General features: G+C 42.2%; 1 long non-coding RNA gene across 1 annotated transcript in view; it reads left to right on the top strand.

Moving 5' to 3' along the window:
- Positions 1 to 20,894, top strand: part of LOC115264570 (uncharacterized) — a 40,441-nt gene that overhangs the window by 4,630 nt on the left and 14,917 nt on the right. Inside the window, exon 2 of the long non-coding RNA XR_003896243.2 lies at positions 86 to 20,894. This exon is cut by the window's right edge and continues 14,917 nt beyond it. This is a non-coding gene — a long non-coding RNA (uncharacterized LOC115264570). The remainder of the gene's footprint in view (positions 1 to 85) is intronic.

The raw sequence follows: 20,894 nt of genomic DNA, 5'->3' as shown, positions 1-20,894 counted from the left end.
GTTCTTTTTCCTCCTACTCTTGTAAACTCTCATTCATTTCTATTCATGAAATGTTCCATTGGACTAATGTTATCTCTCATTTTAGCTCATTCAACTGAACGATGACAATACGAGTAATCACCGACTCAGGACGTTTTCTGCACGCCAATTCGCAATGGAATTAGAATTTAAAAAGAACTATTTACGAGCTAAAAGTATCACAGATTAGAATTTGATAACCTAGTAAATTGAAAAATGCTATAAAATTTGAAAACCTAGTAAATTTGAAAATCCTATTTGCACACGCTTCAAAAGAAACACACAAAATTTGTTGTAAATAAAAATTATCGTTCTTTTTAGCCTTTTCATTTCACACATATCCGAAATCACATCACAACACACTAAAATTGTTTCAAACAAAAGTAAAAAGTTAAAAATGACTAGTATTGATATCTAATGTTCTTTTTGAACAATCGTTTTTCTTATGTTCATTGTGTTTCTGGACAACAAAACCCCTTCGTCGCAAATAAAATGATTTTGCGAACTGTGTTAGAAGAAAGAGTAAGTCCAAATGTGGTAAGTTAAATTCGTGAAGGCCTGGAAGTTTTACCAGAGACCTCCGTCGAAACCAGTTCAATCCAGTGCGATCTTCCGAACTGACCCTTCCAAAATCTGTCAAGAAGACGATTTTAAGTTGGGCGCCAAAGTGTAACTGCCGACTAGCTCAGTAGGGGAGCCTTCCTGAGACTCCCTGAAACAAAACCTCAGGGTCGGCATGCTTCTCGACCAGTTATTCGCGGGCAGGGAATCTTCGCACTGTCGTACATAAAAACTCACGTCACGTTACATTTACACATTTATTCCCGGAATTTTCCGGCCTCTTCTTCTTCTACCACTTTCCTCTTTCCCACATTCTTATAGTCTAATCTAACCTGTTCTTTCACTTCTTCGGGGCCCCGTCTTCTACCTTCCACCACCACACAGCGTACACCTTCAGGTCTTCATCGATGGCGGCGTGCACAGCTAGTGTCTGCCGGTTCTTCTGCGGCCTTACGGGGTGGCGAAGCAAGTCGATGGCAGCATTCGCAGGCCCTTCTGGGTGTCCGGCGGTCGAGTATGTTGACGGACTCGGAACTCTCCGGATCATCCCAACGTAGGGGGGGGGGGGTGATTTGAATCTTCTACAGAACCGTAGTTCTGTCCCAAAACAGCGGGGTTCTGCTGTCCTTCGCTTCACTTCTTTCTGTCTTCCACTTCTCTATCTTTGCTTCAGAGGTACAGCACTTAAAACTGTTTTCTCAACCATTTTGGTTGGTGATTCTTTTGCGACTCTTTAAGGGGCCATCCATTAAGTACGTCACGGTACTAGGGGGGAGGGGGGGTTTGTGAAAGTGTGACAAGCAATGTATTAAGTATAGGAAAAACCCGTACGAAGGGGGGGGGGGGGTCGAAAATTCCCGATTTTAGCGTGACGTACTTAATGGATGCTCCCTAAGAATTATGGAGTCGAGTGTAGATGGTTCACTAACCTCCAGTATTCGGACAGTGACCCAAGGCATTCTATTGTCGTTTGTCGTGCCCGTTAGCCCGTTCGTGTGCATATCTCCTTCCATCTTGGTTCAGCATCTGCCACCCCTTTTAGGCTACCAAAAAGGACTTCGTTTTCCCTCTGGTGGTGGGTTTCGGAAGTAGCGTGGATGGTGGCGTAGTACGGTAGTCTACTAAACTATGGACTAGACTAACAGTAACTGACGGAGAAAACTGCACAACACATACGAACACTACCTGCACTATTTTATATTAAACACGATATACAATCAACACAAAATCTCAAAAACACTCCACACAAAACTGCGAACACTTACAACTTTTAGTAATGTCTCCAAACATGCAAAAATGGCCTGAAGTATTGCTTTTTCAACCTAGATGCATAGATGTCTGAATATCAAGTTGAATAGAATATTGTTCATCTGTGTAACCAACCTTAAAACATACCAAAACAAACCTTCATGTAGAATCAACTAAATTGAGAGCTTGACCTAAGCAAGTTTTCATAGAGTCCACGTCGCTTCTTCAGCCTCAATTCAGGCTTAGTTCAACTTATGTTCTTGATTATTCAGACGCAACAAGTAATGCTTTCGTTTTCGAGGATATGTATACAATTGTGTGTAGTATAGGTGCTAAGATGAGTGACTATAAATCAGGAGGTTCGAGTTCAATTCCGTACTCGTATATAAGATCAAGGGAACATTATTGATTACTTATTAAGCGCATATTGAGCCTTAAAACAGCCTTTCAATGAACCTTAAATCAGCTTAAATCAAATCTACTTCTTGAGCTCAGCTTTTGTTCAAACGAAGGCTGCTTCAAAATAGTTGGAACAAACGTTTGTTCAGCATCAAATGGTTACCTGGGTTCTGGCTGCTTAGGTGGCTAACGATAGACCTTGCAAGTTTCGCCCAGGATCACCGTTAGCCTCTTATGCAGCTTGAAAGCTGCTTAAGATGCTACTCGGAACGTTGTCGGAACTTTCAAGTTCATAGAAGATCATTTCAGTAGCATTGTGTGTTTCAATGTAGATTAAATGTAATTTTTTCAGAAAAAAATACACGAATAAAAAACAATCTCCCACCGGATCTGAACTGATGGTCGCTGCGTGAGAGCCGTACGCTCTACCACATTACTACAGTCACTTTTGAATTAACAACGGGTGATGTCTGGCTTGAAACGATTTTCTGTCGGCAGCTAGTTTTGCACACTTGTACAGCAGCGAAGTTAGCTTGACTTTGTCAAGTGTGAATGAAAATACATTTATCAGAAGCATTTTCAGGCATGAATCACATGGGTTATATAGCCAGGCTCTGGACACGAACTTCATGAAAGAACGTGTTCAACCCTCACTTGGCCTCCCTGTTTCATAGACAACGAACGGGATCATGAAAGCGACTTGGTACAACGAATGGTGATAGCGTTGCGGAGGGGGAGCCCAGTAGAATAGAGACGCCAATCAATAAAAACGTACTTGGAGAGAACGCGTCACCGTGACGCGAGAAGTGAGAAGTGACACCGCTGAAAACCACTGCGAAAGAGAGAGTACTAGCGCTGAACTCGACCAGCAGCACTGTTCAAGAGTCGAGCTTAGTCGAGAAGAGGCGAAAGGTAAACGACCAGTACGAGTTTGTCTAAGACAAGCACAACGTGCTGCTGAACATCAAGCAACTGGTGACGAGCATCAAGACGGCCGTTTCAGCGGCGAAACGTGATCAGAAGGCGCTCAGGTTTGGAGCGGATACAGCCAAGGACTTTCTGACGGAAGCCTCGGTTGAACACCTGCAGACGCTGAAGAACCACCGGGATACTCGTTTAGAGAAAAGAGGCAGGGACATGCCTGGTGAAGGGGAAGTCCTAAAGAAACAGAAGAACCGAACTGGAGTGCGCTAATAATTGAAGAGATGGTGAGTAGCACACTGGAGAGAGCCAGCAGGCGAAGAAGAATTAGCGAAAGAAGAAGGAAGGGCGATGCGTTGATCGTCGAAACAAACTGTCCTCTGGAGCCGGCCTTCTGATCTGATACGATCCAGAGTTGAAGGAGTTGGACGAGTACGTGGTGAAGACTCAAAAAGGTGAGATCTTGGCGTTCAGGGAGCTTGTTGCGAAATCCTTAGGTGCCAAGGCCAACGTGAGAGCTTTGTCACAGGGAGGCACCGGTGAGGTCAAGGATCCGGACGAAGAGCTGATGACGACATTGTCCGAGCAGAGCAACTTAGGAGGATTAATGACAATTCGGTTAAGGAAGTCGTATGGGGGCAGCCAGGCAGCGGCAATCTGATTGCCTGTGGATACTGCCAACAAACTTATGGAAATAGGCAAGATCAATGCCGGTCGATGTGTTTGCTTAGACTGCTTCTCCAAACTATCAATTAAATGGAGCAATGCTCCCGATGCATGGAGTTTGTTTACCAGGGCCCCGACAGGTCCGGATGGTGCTGGAGTTGCGGTGGAAACGGCCACGTTACTCGGGAAGCTAACCGAAATGCATGATGTGCAAGCCGGAGGACGGCAAAAATGATTGAGATAACCAAAATCAGTTTCAATCATTGCGAAACGGCTCAGCAACTATTGTGGTAGTCGACAATAGAGACGAGTGTGATGTTGCAATTATAGCAGAGCCTTATCTGGAGACCCCACCCCACACTTCCCGGCAATTGAGTAACGGATAAAACCCTGATAGTGGCGATACAGGTCGTGGGTCGATTCCGCATACAAGAAGTGATTGAGAACTTATCAGAACGGTATCTTCGTGTACAAGTGTAATGCAACTCCAAGGTGGTCGGACGAAGTCCAGTAGTCATTGCAGGCGATTTCCACGCTTAGGCCGTGGAATAGGGTTAACAGAGTTACCAATGCAAGGGAGTACAGCCTACTGGAAGCCCTGGCGAAGCTGAACGTAAGGCTTTACAATGATATGGCCAACACATACCGTAGAGACGGTCACGAATACATCGTAGATGTTACCTTGTGCAGTACGTCGCTAACGAAAGACAAGAATTGCATAGCCAGTGAGAAGTACTCCCACGGCAATCACACAGGACGATGCAGAGGAACCAACAGAAGTTGTAGTTACGGATTGTGGCGCAGCAATTCCGGAGAAGAAGGAAACCCAGCAGAAAAGGGCCCAAAATAGGACCCCTGCCGAGATGGTTCCACTTCCCTATGTCTTACGAATTCCCTTGGAAAACTGTTAGAGAGGATCATCCTGTTAACCTGTTATGACAAAATGTATCACAAGCGAAAGGAGGCCGTCAGCAATGCAGTTCGAATTCTGCAAGGGAAAAAATACCGTGGATGCGATTCGGATAGTCAGTCATTGAGTGGAGGAATGGGAGACCACAAGCGTACTGGAGGACTCAAGCTATTGCGGACCTGCAGGCATGGTCTACGTGTTAGACTACGGATGCAGAGAACACGTACTGACAAGGAGCTAAATTAGCAACGGTAGTATTCGGCTGCCACAGTCACGCTCAAGACCGAGATAAGGGCAAGCAAAAAGGGTTGCTATGAAGGTTTCTATCAGAGTGTCAATACGAACCCATGGGGCCCTCTACAGGGTCGTGATGGCTAAGACACAAGGTTCAATGGCTCCAACTGAGCAGCCTTAGAAGATTTTGGAAAGGATCGCCGATAGGCTCTTTCCGAGTCAGGATTCGAGTCCTAGGCCTCCTTACGTAGGACCGCTGGGGACATGCAAAGTCCTTTAGCGTAAGGGAGGCCCCAGTTTCCTTTCAGAGTTCCAACCTGGCCTTACAAAAGGACATCGCAGGGGCTCCGGGGATGTTCAGATTTACTACGCAGAAATTCTTAGACTAGTGAGTCTTCTAGAGGTATTAATGCCAAAGGCGGAGAAAGTACCCGGAGACTCGTCGGCAAATGATCGGCGGGGAAGGTGCACGATAAGATCGTCCTCGGCAGACTGTTCGAGAGTGTAGATGGTCTCTCGAGAAACTAGTTTGGCTTCCGGAAGGGGAGGCCGATCGTAGACGCAAAAAAGACCACCGAAATAGCGCTCCAGCGTAAGAGGAGGGAAATCCGTTGATGTGCAGTACTGACCCTGGATGTAAGAAATGCGTTCAATAGTGCCAGTTGACCAATTATTGCCGATGTGCTCCTGCTTCTTAGAATACACGGCTACTTGTACAAGATTCTCAGAAGCAAGTTCCAGAATCGAGTACTAGTTTACGATACAGAGATGGATCGGAGAAAGTGCTTTTACATAACCTCATGCCTTCCACAAAGTTTAATTCTGGGCCAGATCTTATGGAATGTCTTGTACGACAAGGTGTTGAGGCTTCGCTGACGATATTACGCTGAAGGTCTACGGTGCATCGAGGTTTGACCTTTATGATCAAATGGCAGCTTGCGTGGGACTGTTTCACCAAAGGAAGGTGGACCCGCTGGTTGATTCCAAGGGTAAATAGGGGCGTCATGTTAAAGTAACATGCTACCTTATTCAGGTCAACTATCGGCCATATTGTCTCGAAGCTACAGGGGAGGTGGCGCATGGATCCAAGGAGTGGCTAATTCAGGCGCTAATCAAGAGGAAGTCAAAGGGCTCGGGGTCAGCTATGCAGGTCACACTGGAGTCCTGTGGTGGAGCTCGATCGTTCTGTCAAGCAAATATCCGTGCGGAAAACATCCGAATACCCTGTAAGAGAACCTGGGACTAGTTGTTGAATCCCAAAAGTAAATTTTGGTTTCTAGTGGAGGTTCGACTGTATCGTTTCAACTATCATTAAAAACGGCTACGCAGTCTTGAAATTAGCAAACGATGTTTATAACTTGCCCAACGTTTCGACACGGGGTTAGTGTCTTCTTCAGGGGGAACTAGAATTCAATACATGTACTAATTGGTTTGTTACATAATTTTGTCACGGTAAATTTTGGTGAGAAAGTTGTTTCAGAAGAAATTCATGGCAGATTTTCTGATAAAATCTCTCCAAGATTTCCTGAAAAAAAACAGAGAAAATTCGTTGACATAATTGCCGATACTGTGAACAGCGGAATTCAGAAATCAGTTCAAGTCGTTTCACTTTCAAAAGGAACATTTCACCCAGTTTTCCCACAAATTTTCTGCTTTCCAAACTGAAGCTCTCAACTGATCATCACTTGTCCATTTTCGATGTTGGCACCGTCGCGTCGCCGCCATCTGATTCGCGAGGGGGGGGGCACTCTTACGTTGTGACTGGCACGGCGTCGCCTCAGTTTGATTTTATAAGCAACAAATTTCACTTGTATCTCACCCAACACTGCACCTGAGCCAGCATGGGTACCGATGGGTAATTAATGTTTCCTTTCGGTTTTGAATGGCCGCATGCAAATGATGAAATCGAATGAGAAAAATCACATCCACGGTTGAGAGTGAATTTGTTTGAAACAAAAGCGTGGACCGTGAAGCTATTTTTTGTCACACGTTTTCTGAAGAGAATTTTCACACCTTGATACGAAAGCAGTGAGTAGTTTGACTGCGATAGAAAGTAACCTAGATGTTAGCACATCTTTCAGGTTGACCATACTTATTGATTTATCGAAAGCGTTCAGCTGCGTAACTCACTCAAGGAATCAGAGTTCGGATGACTTTTATTGTTATACAAATGTTCTAGTGGCTGCACCAGTCTGGGATTTGGAATAACAGATTTTCAAATAATTGATTTCGATATTGGCGTAATTCTGATAGTTGAGTAGAGACAAGGTCTGATAGTTACATTGGCAAGTATAAGTTGTGTTAGCTGACCAAAAGCGATCTAGGAAGATTGTTGGTGAGCTCGTTCCATATTATTCGTATTATTTGTGAATTATATTTAGGATAATAAGATATTGCATTGTACTTGAGAACAATTTCCGCTTCGTTGAAGGGTTAAAAAAGGAATGGACAGAACTTTAAGTTTTGATGAACACCAAGAAATTTACAAAATATTCTAATATATTTATAACAATTTTGATCACTCATGAAATACAAAGAGAATTCAAATAATGTGATTTGCTATTACTAGCGGAGACATGTTTCGGTCATCTTTTTGAAGATGTAGAGTTGAACACGATGTCCAAAGTAGTAAATTTGGCGCACTAATATAACCTGTTTGAATATTTCACGATCCGATTTTTTCGAAACCTAACTTCACTTTCCACAACGAATAGGCAATGTAGAAATCAGATAATTTTTAAGTGCTCCAACAATGCCAATACCCTTTTCGAAACAAAAAATGCAGAAAGAGGTGCGAACGCCATCGTTTCTTAACACCTCAATCAGAGGCTGCCAGACTATGCTTGTGAAAATTTAAATGTTCGACAATTAATTCCGAAACAGTTTCGATCGCTCCTCCAATCTCGAATTGGAAAATTGGCTTGCGCCGAAGGTTTTTAAACGTCTCCAAACCAAACTCCAAACGGCGTGCGCGGTGGGCCAAACTTTTCCCCTCCGGGTCGCCTTCCATAAGAAAAACAATTAATGTCTGACGATTGGCGGTGGTAATCTACGGGTGGAAAGTTGCACTCTTGTTTTTGCATCCACACCCAATCCGAACGTTATTGTTTCACGCTGAAAGCGATTGAAAGCTGTTCAGAAGAAAAAAGCACCATTGGAAATGGTGCAGCGTTTCTCTCGTGAATTTCGAGGTGGCTTTTTTGTGACCGAACGATCGAACTGTTTGTGCGTAATTTTCGAGTTATAAAATAGGAAGCTTGCAATTTGAGCAAAAATTGTTGATTAAATACTTGGTGGTTTGGCATTGTGCAACAAACTACAGGCATTGCTTTGAGATGATTGAAGAGTCGCTCAAATTTTAAAGACTCTGAAACGCGTTGTTCGAAAGGTAGAAAAAAGGTCGCAAAGCCCTTTAACAACAAACATACATAACTCTTGATAATCCAGATACAAGAATTTTTTGTAGGAAATTTCCGGAAATGCTATTCTTTTTTTCTCCAAAATGTCGTTGATAACTCTCTTAGCTGATCAACTGAGAAGTTTAATGCAGGATTTAAACGGCTTCGCAGTCGTCAAAACGGAAAAACGAGGTTTATTGTTTGCCCGACGTTTCGACACTGGGGTTTTGTGCCATCTTCAGGGGTAACTAATAGTTCGTTTTTGGTGTTATGTTTCGTCTAACTGTAACTATTTGGTTGAAGACTGCGTAGCCGTTCAAATTGTGCAGTTGATAACTGGAATTATTATAAAATACAGAACACAGACAAAAAGATTTTAATTCAGCTGAACATTAATCAGAAGAAAATATCACTATCATTAAAAATAAAAAATCTTGTAGTTTAAAACATAAATACTAATAATATTCTGAAAACATTCAATCGATCGCAAAACCAGGAATTTCAGGATGAATTTGCTAAATACAACTTGCTATGATCACCAATCATACACCTTGAACTCTTGTCCTAATTTTCCAAACAATAACAAGACCTACATTTAAAACACCACAACAGGTCGTTTCGAAAGCCTCCCCTATACTCTTGCCAAGACTTCAGAGCCTCTCGAAAGCAACTCTCTCGACCTATTTTCCCTGGCCTCGTCAATTAGAACCTCTCGAGCCGAAATTCAGCCGACGTGCAACAGCCTGCGAAAATAATAAATCCAACAGCAACACAATTTGGCAGCAACTTTCATTCATTTAACACACAATTGACGTACCTCCGAAACGACCGACAGGCTACATGCAAGCTCAGACGAAACGAAATAAAAACACTTTAGGTTTAACAACAGCCAGCATCAACAGGAGAGTCCGACACCACTCACTCTCTGGAAAAAGACCAAGATTGATAGCTTGGACCAAGTTCGGGGGGCTCCCTTGCGAAGTTGCGGGTCGTCTCTTTCGGTGGTCATTAGGGAGCAGCAGCAGCAACTACCTTTAACAACAGAAAAAAGATCGTCGAACCAACATATTCCCTCCAGTAGTTGCTTTTCTCCACCGATCCATTCTTCTATCAATCTTCGCGAGGTTTCAATTACGTAAAAATGGGATTTCATTCGACGGATGACGATGGCGGCGCCGACTGTGCGTTGCGTTGGTTGCTTCATTTCGAAGGTACCTATGTACCTAAGAGAAGAGGTTGAACTGAACCTCGCTATGCAAACTACATAAATCAGGCCGCACCGCCGACGTTTGGACATAGTCAGCAGGGTAGATCCCGCACATCAACAGCAGTACCACTATTTACTGCCACGGTAATGAGCAGCAAAGTTCGTAAAGAAAAACACAATGACTGAAATACATTTGACTAGGGATTGACACAACGCGATGTGTATCAGTTCGCGGTTGGATGCAATAGTTGATCAACAGAATTTTCGGTAGACGTAAGTTTTTGATGGAATAACGTTTCTGGAGGTCTTCACAGCACCAAGTTTCATGATAATTTGGATCACCACAAATATATTATAAACAGGGCCTCGTAGCCTAAATGTTTCCCTTTCGTTTCATAACCCATGGGTTCAATTCCCAGCTCCATCCTTGCCAAAACAACTGGGCTGCAAAATGGTGACCAAAGTAACACTCTTGACATAGAAAAGCCAAGTCCGTTGGCCTTACTTTGAAAAACACGAGCTACCGTCGTGACATGTATTGTTATATTCCAGTAATCAAGGTGAAAACGCTCCCCGTCACAAAGGAGTAGGTATCACACCCAGGCACAGGCGTAGGACAACCTAGGACTGTGGCTGACGATGATGAGAGGGAACTTGCGGGGATAGCAAAGTTCCTTACCGTAGGTAAGGCCCCAGGTCCGGACGGAGTTCCGCACCTGGCCTTAAAAGTAGGTATTGCAGAGGCTCCCGAGATGTTCAGGTCTGCTATGCAGAAATACCTGGACGAAGGCATTTTCCCAGAAGTATGGAAGAGGCAGAGCCTGAGTCTATTGCCAAAGCCACACGCAGACCCGTAGGCATATAGACCAATATGCTAGTACGGCTTCCGGAAGGGGAGGTCGACCGTAGACACTATCCTGTCGGTTACATAAACCACCAGGATAGCGCTCCAGCGTAAGAGAAAGGGGATTCACTACTTTGCAGTAGTCACTGGATGTAAGGAACGCGTTCAATAGCGAAAGTTGGTCAATGGTCAGCTATTGCCGATGCCCTCCTGCGTCTGGGGATACCCGGGTACCTGTACAAGATTCTTGGAAGTTACTTCCAGAATCGAGTACTGGTATACGACACAGAGGTGGGTCGGAAGTGCTTTCACAGAACCTCAGGAGTCCCACAAGATTCAAAGGTATTGAGGTTAGAGTTGGCGGTGGTGGGTTACGCTGGAAGTCTACGGTGAACCGATCGAAGAAGTGGAGTTGAGTACCACCCACTCGATCAAGGTTGTGGAGGCGTGGATGAGGTCCAAGATACTGGATTTGGCGATTGCACTATCACGTCGAAGCGCTCTGTCAAACATTTGGGTGTGATGATCGACAATAAGCTTAGCTTCGGTAGCCACTTTGATTACACCTGTAAAAGAGTCTCCACAGCTATAGTGGCACTGTCCCGGATGATGTTCAATAGCTCTGCGGTGTACGCCAGTAAGCGCAAGCTTCTGGCTAGTGTCGCTACGTCCAAACTAAGGTATAGCGGCCCGGTGTGGGGCACGGCGCTAAGTACCGAAAACTACTGTGACAAGCTGGAAAGTATCAGTATCAGCCTATAAGATGTGCCTGAGGGTTGCGAGCGCGTACCGTACCGTGTAACACGACGCACTCTGCATCATCACTGGTATGGTGCCTATTGGCATCCTTATCAGGGAGTACAAAGAGTGCTTCGAAATGCGACTCAAGACTGCCAGGATGGTCTCCATTGTCAAATGGCAGCGCAGGTGGGCCAGTTCCACCAAAGAAAGGAGGACCCACAGATAGATTACGAATGTACATAGATAGTTGGATTAACAGGCGCCATGGGGAAGTAACATTTCACCTGACTCAGGTTCTTTCAGGCCATGGTTGCTTCCGACAGTATCTACATCGTTTCGGTCAATGCGTGACCGCATGTTAGCTACATGCAAAGAGGACACACCTCCGGACAATCTTGTCCAGAGGAAGCGTAGGGATGGGTTTGGCTGGAATACCGTTTCAACGGCTATCACCCACATCATCTTGGAGCTACAGAGGAGGTGGCACGTGGACTCGGAGAATGGTTAGTTCAGATGCAGTACAAGAGGTGGTCCAGGGGTTCGGAGTCGGCTTCGTAGATCATGCAAGTGCCCTGCGGTCGAAATCGACCCTTACAGCGATTAAGTGGCCGCGGAGAGAACGTCCTGGTAGTGTTGCTGTCGTGGCGTCGGTCTACTGTGTTGGATCCGAGCCTGCGGATGGAAAGGGGTCCCTGGTAAAGGCCGGGGCAGATGGAGTTCCTACTGTCAGCAACCTTCTGGTGTAGCTGATAGGGCCTCAAGGGTAGTGCTACCTTTGCCTTCAGCAGGTCAGATCTGGTTGCACGTAGGCATCAGTTCTTGATGCTTGCAAAACAGTTGGGCGCGGGCGTGGGGTCGACCCAGGGAGTGGAAAGGACTACTCGGGAAACTGGCTAAGCGCCAGCATGCTATCGTGATGGACTCTACAAAGCGAGTCATCGATGTTCGTTAATGCAGGCTACGCAGCTAACCTTGTGGGTGCTATGTGCGTTAGCCCCTCTCTGAAGCAATGCCTTCTTGGCGGTTCCGGAAAGACGAAGGGTTTGGAGGCCATAGGAATGTGTTTAGTGGGTCGAGGAGAGAGTAGTCCTGGCTTTTACTTTTGTTGTAGAAGACGGCCTTAATCCCGCACTACCCGGACCTTCCTGCAGATTTTCCCCCTATGGTTTAGAAGGAAAAAAAACGAGTTCCGGCATTTGGCTCTAGAAAAGGAACATTGGTTTGTGCACTTCGATCAACTTCTTCAAGTTTCGGCATCCGACCATCCATCGACATCGTGGCATGAATCGCCTAGGGTACGGCGCATCAGCCGAGTCAATCCTATCCATGCTGGCGAATAAATCAGCCATCCGAAGCATGAAGCCCAACAACAACAAGGCTCCCGGGGTTGATCGCATATCAGCACAGATACTCAAAGCTGACCCCAAGTTAACAGCGCAAATGTTGCATAAACTATTCTGTAATATCTGGGACACCGTGACTTTCCCAGTTTACTGGATGCAGGGTGTTTTAGTGAGGGTTCATACTCCGTATCATCCTGGAGTAGGTCAACGAATTTCAAGAGACCCTCTATTTGGTATTCACTGACTACGTCTGAACCACGAAAATCAGTGGGCACCCTTAGCCTCATGAGAATCTGGTCGAAAACTTCAATATCTTGGCAATCAGATCGCGTCAGATGGCGGTACCGAGATCTACATAGGAGCACTGATTAAGAAGGCTATGGCAGCTCATCGCAGCAGAGGTAGACACTGGGGCTCGTGGCGACGAAGCCTTAACAAGGGAATCAAGGATGTCAATAGGAATCTGATCTGGGCCCAGGTCGAGGGTAAAGCGATCAACCGCCCAGGATGGAGATCTTTTACGTTGGCCGGGTTGGCCCTATGTACTTTGTGAACCCCAGGATACATAAGTGAGTGAGTGAGTTGGTGAAATTACTCACGCAATCCCTTAAGTAAATTTAGGCAAATTTTCCAAGGGAATTTCTTGCCACTGTTTTGAAATTTCCTACAAACTTCAGCAAAGACTTTATTTTAAAATAGCGTTAGCAGCCTCAGATGGGATTTATTACTATATTTGCTTGTTTTATTTCTGGTGGGTTTCTAGACATTTCTGAAGCAATCTCTGGATTATTTCTTGGAAGTATTTCCGAAAAAAGAAGTTCTTGGAGACTGACGTGTGCGCCGAATCCCGACTAGAAAATTTAAACAAAAATATAACATAATCCTAACAAACCATAATATTTATAACTGATTGTGATATAATTTTGTTCAACATCCTTGATGTTTTCAAAATAGTATAACTCAAATATATCTCATTTTGTTGCATGGTAACTCATTGTACTATAATTTAGTTTTAGTCTTCGATTTTGGAAATAATGTTGCAAAATTGTATCAAATTTTGATTGAAACTAGTAATCCTGAGGATAAAATTCATATCACATTTTGCTATAAATAATTTTGATCTGATAACAAATTAAGTTATTATATTGGCTAGACCAGTGAACTTTTTGTTTCAATTTTTGTTTATTTTAACATCATCCTGCATCTAGTTTATAACATAATAAGTTATAGAGAAATATTAAAACATCATATCACCATATGATAAAAACTTGTTATAATTTTCTAGTCGGGAGCACATTTCACCGGCGGCGACATATAAAGTAATTTAAGTCAGCAACGCCGGCGTCATATTTTCTCAAAGTATAATGCAAATGAAACTTTGGGGTGTGATGTATTTACGTTTTTTTGTCCGAAATTATTGCAGGAACTTCTAAAATTTCTAAAAATGCAGGAACTCCTTTTATGAGTTCAGCAAGAATTGCTTCAAAGATACCTCCACGAATTCCCTAAGATTTTTTTTTTCAAGAATTTTTTTCAGGAAGAATCTCAGGGTCCAGGAGTTCTTCCAGGGTTTGCTTCGGAATTTCCTCCAGTAATCTCTCTAGAAATTTAATGAGAGATTTATTCAAGAATTCCTCCAGTACCTTTGACTGAAATTTCTGCACGAATTGCTGTAGATTTTTTTCAGGGATTCCTTCAGGAAATTCAATTCTCTCCAGGGAGTTCTTTGGAAATTCCTTCAGGGAACCCTGGAGGAATTTCTCTAGTATTCTCAATATAACTTCATAAAATATTTCTGTAAAAACCTGAAAGAATTTGAAGAGGAATCTCCGAAGGAATCTCATGAGATATTTCTGAAGGATCCGCAAGAGAAATTCCAAAAAGAAACCTTCTAGGGACTTTTTTCAGTTACCGCTTATGAAATTTCCATGGCATTCCTGGTGGAACCGGAAAAAAAGCTGAAATTAAAAAATCTAGATAAAATTTTGAAAAACATATTCAAAAACAATGTTTTGAATTTTTCCTGTTTGTCATTCATGAAGAAATCCTTAGACTATACCGAAGGAGTATCAGGATATAATTCTGAGAAAGCAGTTAATGATGGAATCCGTGGAGGAATTTCTGATTGAGTTATTGGAAGATTTTTTCAAATAAATCTTCTGTCTAATTCCTGAAATCCCTGAAAATATTCTTTGAAAATCCCCAAAGAAATATTTGAAATAATTTTAGGAAAATTCCTTAAGGAATTCGAGAAGCAGTTACTGAAGATATTCCTGGAGGAATACCTGGAAAAAGTCCTTGATTAAATTTTTAAAAGAAATTAAAATAAACATTTGGAAAAAATCCTGAAGAAACCCCTTACCAAAATTAATAGAGGATATTCTGAAACTATTCCTGGAGGCATTCATGAACGTAGTTTTAAAGGAATCCCTGGAAAAACACTTAAACTCATGTAAAGACTCCGAGAAAAAACTTACAAGAAATTTTCAAAGGAATTTCTGAAGAAGTTTCTAGGAATTGAATAATAATTCTTCAAGCCTATCTTCAAAATAACGTTACGTGTGTCATTGTGGGGCTTTTACACAATGCGTTTTACTGATTTCTTCTGGATCACACAACAAATAGTATAACCCGAAATATTTTTGGGTGCGCTACTATGAAACATAGGATGTGAAAACACTTTGCCATGCCGTCATTTTTTCGATTTTTAAAGGTTTTATATTTTTTACAGTTCACTAGATATGGGATGTATTTGATGCTGTTGGATTTATATTTTTATCGCAACCCATTGATAAAATATCCCTGTTTGAAGTTTAGTGCCAAATTACGGCACGCACCCTGTAGAGATATATGTGAATCCCTGGAGAAATTTTTGACGAAACCCCTGTGAATTTACGCTTTTAAAAGAGAGGGGGGTTCAGCAAAGTGTGACAACCCCATAAACAAATTTCAGAGGTTCCATACAAAACATGTGCCATTGGGAGAGTGGGGTTGAAAATGGATAATTTTTGCGTGCCGGAATCGATGGACTTTCTATAATGAATCAATGGCACCGTTTAGGACAAAATCCATAGAAGGTTTGATTTAGAAATTCTTTAGAAAATTTAAGGAGAAAATAAAGGCATTATTTTTTTTTATCTGTATTAACAAGATTTTTAGCCCTAGGCTAGTTCATCTCAGGACCCACACTTTACTTCCCTTCCGAAGGAAGAACTCACATTTTGCGAGTTTGTCGGGAGTGGGATTCGATCCCAGGTCCTCGGCGAGATAGTCAAGTGTTCTAACCAGCACACCAGGTCCGCTCCCTTAATTAAAATTATTTTTGAACCAATATTCGGATAATTTTTTTAAAAGAAATACCTGGAGAAATTTCTTAAATAATTTAACAGTTTTGACTTTATAAGAAAAAAAAAATCGCTGCAAGAATGTCTGAAATCCTTCTGAAAAAAAAAAAACCCCGGTGAAATTTTCAATCTTTGGAGTAATTTCTCAAGCAGAGAAGGTTTCTTGAAGAATTTCTGGTCATTTCTGTAGGTTCTTCTAAAAGAAATTCTGAAGGAAATGCTGGCGGAATTTCTGAAAAAAATCATGGTAAATTTTTGAAAGGAATCTTTAGAAATCCCTAGCATAATTCAAAAAAAATCGATGCATTATATTAAACATTTAGTAGGATTATCAATTGAATCATTCGTCATCGGATAGGCGATTCACAGCCTTAAACATGAGTAGGCTCACTAGAGTTTAAGCGGGAATCTGCTGAGGGAATTGTAAAGAAGTCACCAACCAACAATATCGACGGAAATCCTCCAAGAATGCCATATAGAATTTCCATAAAAATCTCCCAAGAGATATGCACAGAATATGTAGGGGAATGTCCTTGTGGATCTTATGAGAAGACCATTAAGCCTTTGGTTGATTATCCCTTAAGAATTATAAAAGAAACTGTCTTAGCTCTTTTGAAAAAAAAAAATAAACGAGGATCTTCAAAGAATTACAGTAGGAAATCATTAACCCTCTAATACCTAAACCCGCCTTTAGACGGGGTATAGTTTGAGCATTTTTTAAATTTTTGTTTCGTGGAAAATCATTTTTTTTATATTTTTGGCTGATATTTAGGACTGTTCTGTATATCTCAAAATGATTTTAGGTGTATTTTAAAGCGTATTTTCATTTTTTAAAAATCATTGAAAAATTTATGTTTTGATCACCTTTTAGAAGTCATTGTTTATTTTGTATTGAATCGCTACAATTAACATATTTCAATTTTTTCCCGAATCATTCTATCCTTGTTTAATAGTTTAAGGGAATCGAATACACTCTAAAATCATTTTCCTTAAAATTACACGGAAAATAAAAAAATCTGTGAAAAAAATTTAAAATAATAATATTTTAACAATAATTATAAAATCTCAAAATGTTTTCATCTCAAAAAATCCGTTCCCCAAATTGGCTTCCAGGAAAAATATAAAAGTGTGGGGATGTTCAAAAATAAAAATTACAAAAATTAAAAACTGAAATTCACGAAATCGAGAATTAAAAAGAATCATCTTCCAGAACATGTTCAAATCGATTTTAGATGACGAAAAATGATATTTAGATCAAAATAAAAAATTTGGGTATTAGAGGGTTAACAGAAATCATAAAAAAATATTGCAAAAGATTCAGAAAAGATTTCAGAAAACGTAATTCAAACATTAACAAGAAAAATGTACAAAATTCCACTATTACTTCTATTAGGTCTAAACAGGTGGTTCGTAAAGTGTAGGCGAGAAACAAAAATCTTTGTCGGTTTCTCATCGGCGTGAAAAATATTGTTCGGCGGCGTGGAAATATATGAACAGTGGCACGCCGGATCAACTTAGCTGGCGACAAAGGCGTGTTGTGGAAGTCTCTGAGATTTTTTTTTTTTACTTTTTTGTGAAATACCTTATTAGGTCAATTGAGAACATATGAATACATGATTTTTGGAGAAATGCTTGTAATAATAATGACCTATATTGAAAAACATAATTATTCAAAAAAAAAAATAGCAAGATCGTATTTAAATTTTTGGCAGAGTCTTTATTTTTTTCGATAAGGTCATTTTAATATTTTTTTCGATTTTTTTTTGAAGTATTGCTAGAAGATTCTGTCGAAAGTATCTTGCCTAATCTTTCAATACTCAGCGAAATTCTGAAGGAAACCTTTGCCAACACCGTTAAGAAGTTGAAAGAAATTGTAGATAAACATTTTGGAAAAAATATTCCATAAACTTCAGAAAAAAAAATATAAGCATATTTTTAATATTATTATTATTGGCTCTTTTTTTATCTGTATTAACGAGATTTTTAGCCCTAGGCTAGTTCATCTCGGGACACACGCTTTACTTCCCTTCCGAAGGAAGAACTCACATTTTGCGAGTTTGTCGGGAGTGGGATTCGATCCCAGGTCCTCGGCGTGATAGTCAAGTGTTCTAACCATCACACCAGGTCCGCTCCATATTATTGGGTCTTTATTATGGGGATTTTCAGCCCGAGGCTGGTTCATCCCTGCAAAATTTTTAATATCTGTTGTTCAATTATATCGGTACAAGCAATTTCGCAGAAACAAAGATTAAGATCAGAAATCCAAAACACCTGTTGAAAGACCTGTAAAACATAGCATATATTATTTTATTATTTTGGCTTCAGCAAACTGAGTTCAGACATGCGAGCAACTGATTAAAAATGCGAGTATAAATGAAATCAATATTTTCTAAATTGTCTACACTTTGGAACTATTTACAGTTCGGAATATTTTCGAAAAATTATCTGAGTTGGAAACAATTTGTAATAGGGGGATTGTTCCTTCTGTTCAATAGAAGTTCAGTAGTTTTTTGTTAGAAATGAGCACGTTTGATAACACAAAGAAGGGACTCAATCAGTGCCGTAATCGTTTTGTGCTCAAAAAGGCTGAAAAGTAGGCTTCGTCAGCGTTGGGACGTAATGCCAAAAAGAGAGAGGTCATTCCTATGCTTTAATCTTGCTATCAAACAAAAACTAAATTTGCTTCGCTAACATTCCACACCCGTTCGTTTAGTCAGTAACTGATTCAAAGGGCAATCAGATGCCCCTGCGATCTACCTTCTCAAGGATGGGTAGGGTACAGATAAAGACTATCGCAAGATTCATGAACTTTGGGGGAGGCAACTTTCCCTGTGGGGCCAGACCGCGCTCCAGCAAGAACGAAAACCAGTAATTTTCATTTCTTGCGCCGTCATTCGCTACATCCATAGTAGTGATTGCGGCCGCCCGTCCGTCGGTGGATTTTCCATTATGCAAGAAAGATTCTTCTGCTTCTAGACGGCCTTATTCCTATTCTTTCTATTCAACCGTTTCTGGAGTTAGCCGACTGAAAGTGAGTTTGGTTCGCCAACCAACATTCCTCTTTTGGAATGGGCGTTGCATTTCTTGTTCGGACTCCGGGCTCCAGACCACCTTACTCGAACGAACCTACCGACCGCCGGCCGCAGGTTGGACATCTGAGTGGGCAGTCAGCGTAGCGGTTAAGAAATTTATAGACATTTCTCGGCAGTTTGTTAGACACTCCTCCAGCGCAGCGCAGCCCCACAACAATACTAACAACAATCCGAATGAGTCAAACGCAGTTTGCGCCGGCTGACTGCTAACTGGTGCTGGCTGCTGACCCAACCGGAACCACAATTTTTACGCCACACAATGGGCAGTTTTGTGTGAAATTGGATCGACCACCCTGCCTAGACAAACGCGCCGTACACCCAGTTTCCGCCGATCAAGGTCATTCCGGTTGAATTGCAAATGCCACGGGTCCGACGGCGACATTCCGCGTTTGAAAGGTGTCCAAGCCTTATTCGAAATTCGTCGCACTCGCGCGGTCAGAAACAAGAGTAAATGCTAACGATCATCTGTTTGCAGCTGATTAGGGTTCCCTCCCCGGTGGAGGACGGTGAGACGGTGCGTGGAGCTAGTTCACATACCACCAGATATCTTCCCAGCTAGTTTAACCACATCCATCACACCCTGGGTTGTACAGCTCAAGGTGATGACCGACAGACCGATCAGAAATCATAGAGCTGACTACGGAAAGAGAGGAAGCAGCAGAGGAAGTAACAAACTTGTTTCACTCTTCAATGGCGTTTGAGTTGTTGTTTTTGGGTGTCTGTCTGTGTGTCAAATTAACCCCGAATTCGAACTCTCGGAACTAACCTAATTTGGGGCTCTAGAGAGGCATAGAGGTACGCATCAATTCGTTTTCTCTTGTGGCTCATCACGCTTTCGATGCATTTTTCATCACAGATTAGTCGATGGAAATGAGGTACTGTGGATGATTTTCGATGTGTGATTTAATGTCAAATATTCTTCAGAAAGTACTGGCAGGTTCCAAAATTTTAGTCGGCTTACAAATCCTAAAATCGATTCTTAAAGATTTAATTAAAATTTTATAACGATGAAGTTGTCAACATATTTCAAAAGTTATAGATTGGACAACTTTCCATAGAAGAACATAATGTTCGACTCCCGTTTCTGCTATAATAAAAAGCATTCTCCAGCCAACCAACCCATCTTGCGACGCGAGTTGGAAACAGAAACCCACTTCCAACAAAACCACGGCGCTAAGGTCACAAGTTCCACAATCCATCTTATTCGCCGGTCACAATTTATAACACTTTTACTTCGTCAGCTGTGGCTAACAAACGTCCAAATTGTGTGCACGCTGGGAGGCCTCCAAATCTCCTTCTTGCACACTTTCCTTTCAAGAGCAATGCCTAATGCGATGTTCCCACCACCAGACCAGAGCCCATAGAGCGCCATGCCAGCACCACACAGACGAACGCCGCACCGACCATGGGCCAACAATACGACACGGGTGCTGCTACTCGTCAGACTCAGCCCAGTCTGTCTATTGCGATTGTGTCGAATCTGAAACGCCGTCGAACAATCGTCATAATAACAGAACAGCGACGACGGTGTCGCATATTGCACACGTTTTGACCAGGTTTTTGGGGTTTGTTGTATTAAAACGAACCGGTTGTGGTAGGCTTAACTCGCGCGGGTACTGCAACAGCAAGTTCGTTGGGCACATTACTGACGGGTTCGACCCCATTCCCCGGTGGGCTGACGCAAACGGAATGCGCATTCAGTCGGTTTCTGGAAAAACTGGTCCAACCAAAACGTTTAAAATAAGTTGTACATACTTTCCCAATTTCTTCATGTTCGAGCGCTAAATTTCCCCGTCGTCCACACGTCCGTCCGAAAAATCGTCTTGATTGGCGGACCTACTCTCTACACTCCAGTTCGAAAATTGCAGCTTTCCCTCGTTCGTTCGTACGAATGCTCACCAACAATTAAAACCTAGCAGGTATATCGACAATGAGCAAACGAGTCTACGGCGAGACTAGCACACGAAG

This window comes from Aedes albopictus, chromosome 3 (genome assembly GCF_035046485.1).
Source record: "Aedes albopictus strain Foshan chromosome 3, AalbF5, whole genome shotgun sequence".
NCBI classification, from domain to species: Eukaryota; Metazoa; Arthropoda; class Insecta; order Diptera; family Culicidae; genus Aedes; species Aedes albopictus.
The sequence above is the reverse complement of the archived record's forward strand: the minus strand, read 5'-3'. Positions and strand labels throughout refer to the sequence as shown.